This window comes from Rutilus rutilus, assembly GCF_951802725.1.
Source record: "Rutilus rutilus genome assembly, chromosome: 3".
NCBI lineage: Eukaryota > Metazoa > Chordata > Actinopteri > Cypriniformes > Leuciscidae > Rutilus > Rutilus rutilus.
In genome coordinates, this window is record NC_140211.1 from 12,840,095 (window position 1) to 12,845,776 (window position 5,682).

A 5,682-nucleotide genomic window follows, 5' to 3' on the forward strand; every position below is an offset into this window, starting at 1 on the left:
AGTGACGTTCCTCTGGTTTACCTTATTTGTATTTCCTTTCATTTAAGAGCGCATTCCGACAGGAGCCATTAGCCTATATCAAGATTTACACACTTAGTGTATACCTGCTAAACATGCTGTTCCAGTTGAGTTTGTGAAACGTTGTGAAAGCCAACACATATGAATGACATTTTTCTTTACATTCTTTTCAGGCACGATTAAAATAACAAATTAAACTATTCCAGCTGTCTGCATAGCTAACAAAAATACTATTTTAGTACATTATCCCATGCAAATACTAAATTTGGATATTACCATGGCATTACGATGTTTAGACAATTATTATTATTATTGGACGCACATTGAGGTTCTTTGAAGTAGCCTACATTTGAGTAGCCTAGTCTAAAACCCTAAACCCTAACACTACCCCAAGAAAACTTGTATTTTTATAATGTGTACATAAGTACATTTTTACTTTTTACTTTATTTTTTTATATATTTTTTCCAGATATGTCCCCAAAACCTACATACAGAAACATTTGTTTATATTTGCCTTCATTTTACATATGCATCACTCTTGAATTTGCATTGTCATTTAAAAAAAAAAGAAGAAAAAGATTTTGCCATTGTTGTTGTTATGTAAGAAATATTCAGGAATAGTGTGATTACTATATACACATAAAACCAATTTGTGTGGGATTATCACTGTCATCATATTTATCCTACAAAAACTAAATTAAAAATAAAAATAAAATAGGATTATCTCATGCTGACTAAAACTGCACCAGGTTTAGCCAGTGATATTGTCAGGTCAAAAGCAGCAGTGTGGCTCCTTTTTTTTTTTTTTTTTTTTATGAGACAACTAAGGTCTCGAGAAACAATACTGTACACTGTTCATTCATTAAATAACTTTGAACTTTTTTTTATGAGATCATATAAAACACAGAGCTAGGGAGTTTGAAGAATTGAGCAATTCTTCATCAAGGACATAAGGTGTGTGGAATATAAACATGAGTAAAATGATATAAACATTTAATTCCAAGATCATGGACCTATAGTGATCACAAGATGGCAGCATATCCTATAAGTTACTAACGGAAGCCCCTCAGCTCGGTAAAAACCTCACAGCATTTTGTTGCCAGTACAGTATTATTGATTATGTTGCCACAGATCAATCAAAGCCTGAAGAGATCCATCATTTCACACTTTACACAAACCACATTGAACTGGAACTAAACTAGGAACAGAGATATCTGTCTATTTATCTATCTATCTATCTATCCATCCATCCATCCATCCATTCATCCATCCATCCATCCATCCATCCATCCATCCATCCATCCATCCATCCATCCATCCATCTATCCATCTATCCATCCATCTATCCATCCATCTCAGTGTGTTCTTATGTAAAATGTATTGATATTTAAATTGAAGAATCTAATTTGAAGACTTACAGATTTGTTGAATTGTATGCATCTGTAAAAACCTGTTTATGAGGTTGATTTCAGAGTTGGAGTAAGTATAGTAGTCAGTCTTCATATATACAGCTCATTAATACCTATGGGAGACCAACAGTTTATTAGCATAATTAATTTAATCAGCAGGGGCTCCGTGTAATCTCTCTCCTTTTTTTTTATTCCAGGGCTGAGAGAACATAATTACATTGACGAGATTGATGTATTTACATTGTTCTCTAGCCTCATTAACGGTAATGTATGCAAGCCAGCATTCAAACCATTGTGAAAACGTCCCTGAAGTCAAGGCCCTTTTGTCATAAAGGATATATGTATTATGGATTTATGAGAGCCTAGGAGAGCAGCCGTATCGAAATGACAAAAACACCCAAGTATGGATGGCATCTGTAGCCATTCCACAACTCCAATGGACGGCCCGCTAATATAACAAAAACATATTAGTTTCCTGCAGCAGACATATTCCTCCACCTCACACTTTATAATCCTCCCAAAACCAGCCGAGTTCATGTAATCTCATTAGTATGTAATGGCAGTACAGAGGGGTTAAAGATGTCTGCAGGCATGATGCTGAGCTCTTGTCTCCATCTGTCTAGTGTGTGTTTAGGGCTCTTACACGAGCATGTGGTGCGGCAGACATCAACTAATGAGCTAAAAATGGAGGTCTGCACACTTTGAACTTTTTTTGTATTCCATCACGCATTCCACTTTAAGCTTACAAAATATGCGTCATAATTTGTGGAGGGGTTTGCAATTAAAATGTATTAGGACACCATAATGCCTTGTTTTCATTGACAGATTTCAACCTGAATGTGAGTGAAAATTTAAAGTTTGCCTTAAAAAAGAGACACTGCTAGAAGAGATTAGATTTTTATTAGAGGTGCATGTAAGCAAACAGATATACGCGCATGCACACGAAACGATCCGTCTCGGCTTAGTGTTTGTGTGCATCTGTATCCTCAATGGCTGATGTATCATCCCTCTTCATTCATACTTCACCATAATCAGCCCGGTGATCCATTTTATGTGGAATGGAGTTTTGTGTGGGCTGTGCTGGTTTGATAAAAGGGGACACACATAACTCTGGGCAATTTGCCCAGACATCAAAATCAATATTTGAAGGCCATTTGCTATGGACTTGAAAATAAAGAATGTCAAGGCCTCCCAAAGCTGCAATAAGGTTTCAAGTGCTTTCTCTCCCCCCCCCCACCACCACCAAGTTCTTCTTGTTCAAAAGCTTTTTTTATTGTTTGGTTAAATGTTCGTGATGATTTCCCCTCTCATTAAGATAATCTGATCATTATATTTATATTGGGACCCAAGATCACATCAAGACCAAACTAATCCATACTGAATCTACAAAGAAAAAGATTGACATTGACCAGAAACATTCCATTCATTCGAACATATAGCCTAGTCAGAAAAATAAATGCAACAAGAGATTATAAATATTCAGCAATTTAAAAAGTCATCATTGGCTTTTCTTTTATACACTGCTTAAACTAAATTGATAGACAAACACTATTTTAACAGTTGATTGAACAATGTAATGAACAAAAGCCAACATTTAGGTCACTTAGCACAAGAAACCATTTTAAACACCACATAAAGAACTTGTTACTTAACTGTGACAGACCGCACATGCTCAGTTTAAAAAGGTCATTTAGGGCATTATACATAATTATAATCAGAAATGGGCATAAATATATGGAAATGTATTTAAAATACAAATACAAAATACTGTGTGAAAAAATGTATTTAAATACAAATTTACAAAATACATGTGAAATTGGCCATCCAGTGCAGGTATAGGTCACAGTGAATGAAGAAACTACATAGGCCTACTGACTTTTAATTCCTAAACCTCATCTCTTTCTTTCTTTCTTTCTTTCTTTCTTTCTTTCTTTCTTTCTTTCTTTCTTTCTTTCTTTCTTTCTTTCTTTCTTTCTTTCTTTCTTTCTTTCTTTCTTTCTTTCTTTCTTTCTTTCTTTCTTTCTTTCTTTCTTTCTTTCTTTCAATTACAAATAAACTTATGCAAAATAGCAGCCATTTATATACTTATTTTAGGTTACAATGTAGTCTATTACTTGTGGTGAACACTATTAAAAAAATCATACTGTATGTAAAACTGTGGGAACCTTTTCTGCTATCTAGCAAAGAATACAGATGGGTGATATGACTAAAATTCTCAATATTAGTTTTGATTCCACAGCATAAACTGAATTTCAAACTCTTTTGAGTTTTTTTATGCAGGTAGTCCAATGCTTTTTAAGTAATTTTGTGTTTATTTGTTTCTATAAGTTAAAGTTTATGTTTCTATAAGTTTATTAAAATTAGAAAGTGTATCTAAAATTTTTAATTAGAATTAATTTAGATTCATTTGACACTATTTACCCCTTTTTGATTATTATTTATGTACAATAAAACTAAAAGCTGGAGATTTTTGTGGTGTATCATTCATCAGTGCTTCTTTTTCCACTCCAACGTTCCAATAATTCCTGCCCACTAAAGTTGCACGGATAAATTTGCTTACCCCGCAAATAGGCCTATCTATGTAAACGATTTAGAAAAAGTTCCATCAATTCACACTTTATTTCATCGCTATGATATGTAGTGTCATATCACCCAGCCCTAACATGCAGTAATGCTTTAAACACATTTGACAAGCTAGTTGATAAAAATCAACAACCGGTCAAGACTGATTGGCTAACGCTATTTTCCCACTTGTCTGTGCTCTTTTATTCTTTCATGTTAACTGAAGTGAATAATGCACTATTTTAACTTTAATCAACAAGTAGAATTGATCATGCCATTCTCACCTTATAAAAAAGAAGAAAAAAAAAAACATCGATCCAATGCTGAGCAAGTGAATGTCTGAACTAGTTGATGCACAAAATCAATACCCTGATAAAGAGGTTGAGTGGCAAAAAGTATTTTATGTATTTTGAAAATACAAAAATACTCATCTTAAATGTATTTAAATACAAATTACATTTGATTTTTTCCAAAGGCTTTAAAATACAAAATACAAAATAGTATTTTGTATTTCAAATACGTATTTTAAATACAGGTATCTGAAATACTGCCCATCCCTGATTATAATCAACTTCGACAGATCAAAATATCAGTTAAAAGTTATACCTGTCCCAGGTATACAGGTAAACAGATGAAGAATGTTCCAACACAAAGCTTTACTAACAATAATCCAAATGACATGCCAACAAGAAGCAACACACTTAACTTAGATGTGACCGGACACTCTGAACGATGGTGAAGGACAAACTTAAGTAGTAAATACAAATGAGGTCAACAATATACAGATGATACACATGAACTCATAATGATGGTGACCATGGTAACAAAGGAGTGGCGGGAAAGTCAAAAGGAACGCATGAGAATGAATGAAAACAAAGTCCATGATAACTAAGAGAAACTGAACATAACTGTGACAATAACAAGTATAAACAAATTATATTCATTTAAAATATGTATATAAATGCGTACTATAGTGCATAATAAAACTAATTTGGCATGTCATTTCTTTCACTCGACAAACTGTTAATTATAATCGTTTTGTACATTGTGAATTGACTCTTTTTTTTTTTTTTGGGAGCTTTAAGAAAACATACATGCAAAAACATTTATGGAGAGACACATTTATGTATTTGCCATGGTGCTATTCAGTTGCTGGGAATTTCGCCTACTGGTCCCATAAAAGTTTTAAAGATTTTTAGTTTTTTTTTATGACCAAGGTCACTCCTTCATTGTAAGTCTATGGTATTTTTCCCCATCTGTTTTATTAACAAAACAAGTCAGGTGAATTAGAAACGTAATATAGCACCCCTCTTCTCATCATTCATGTCTTTAGCACATTTGGTGCAGGATAAGTTATAAACGGTGATACTTCATCAGGACAGTGGTTTGTTCTAACCGTAAACCCCAATCACCCCTAATAAGAAACATATCCAGCTGAATGTTAAATGAATGAATGTATACCATCAGCATTCACCACTATCCAGACATGCTTGTGGGGAGAAGGGCAGTAAAGCTCATTCATCAATCCATTAAAAAGGTAGTATTCCCTGGTATTTCAGCATGTCCGTCAAGAAGACATCAACTCCCAGAGGACGAGCGCTCTCTCTCTTCACTAGGAAGGGAGCCTCTTGACTCTTAAAGGTTCCAGTATGCCAAAAATTACTATTGACATTTCAATTTGGGGTAGATTTTT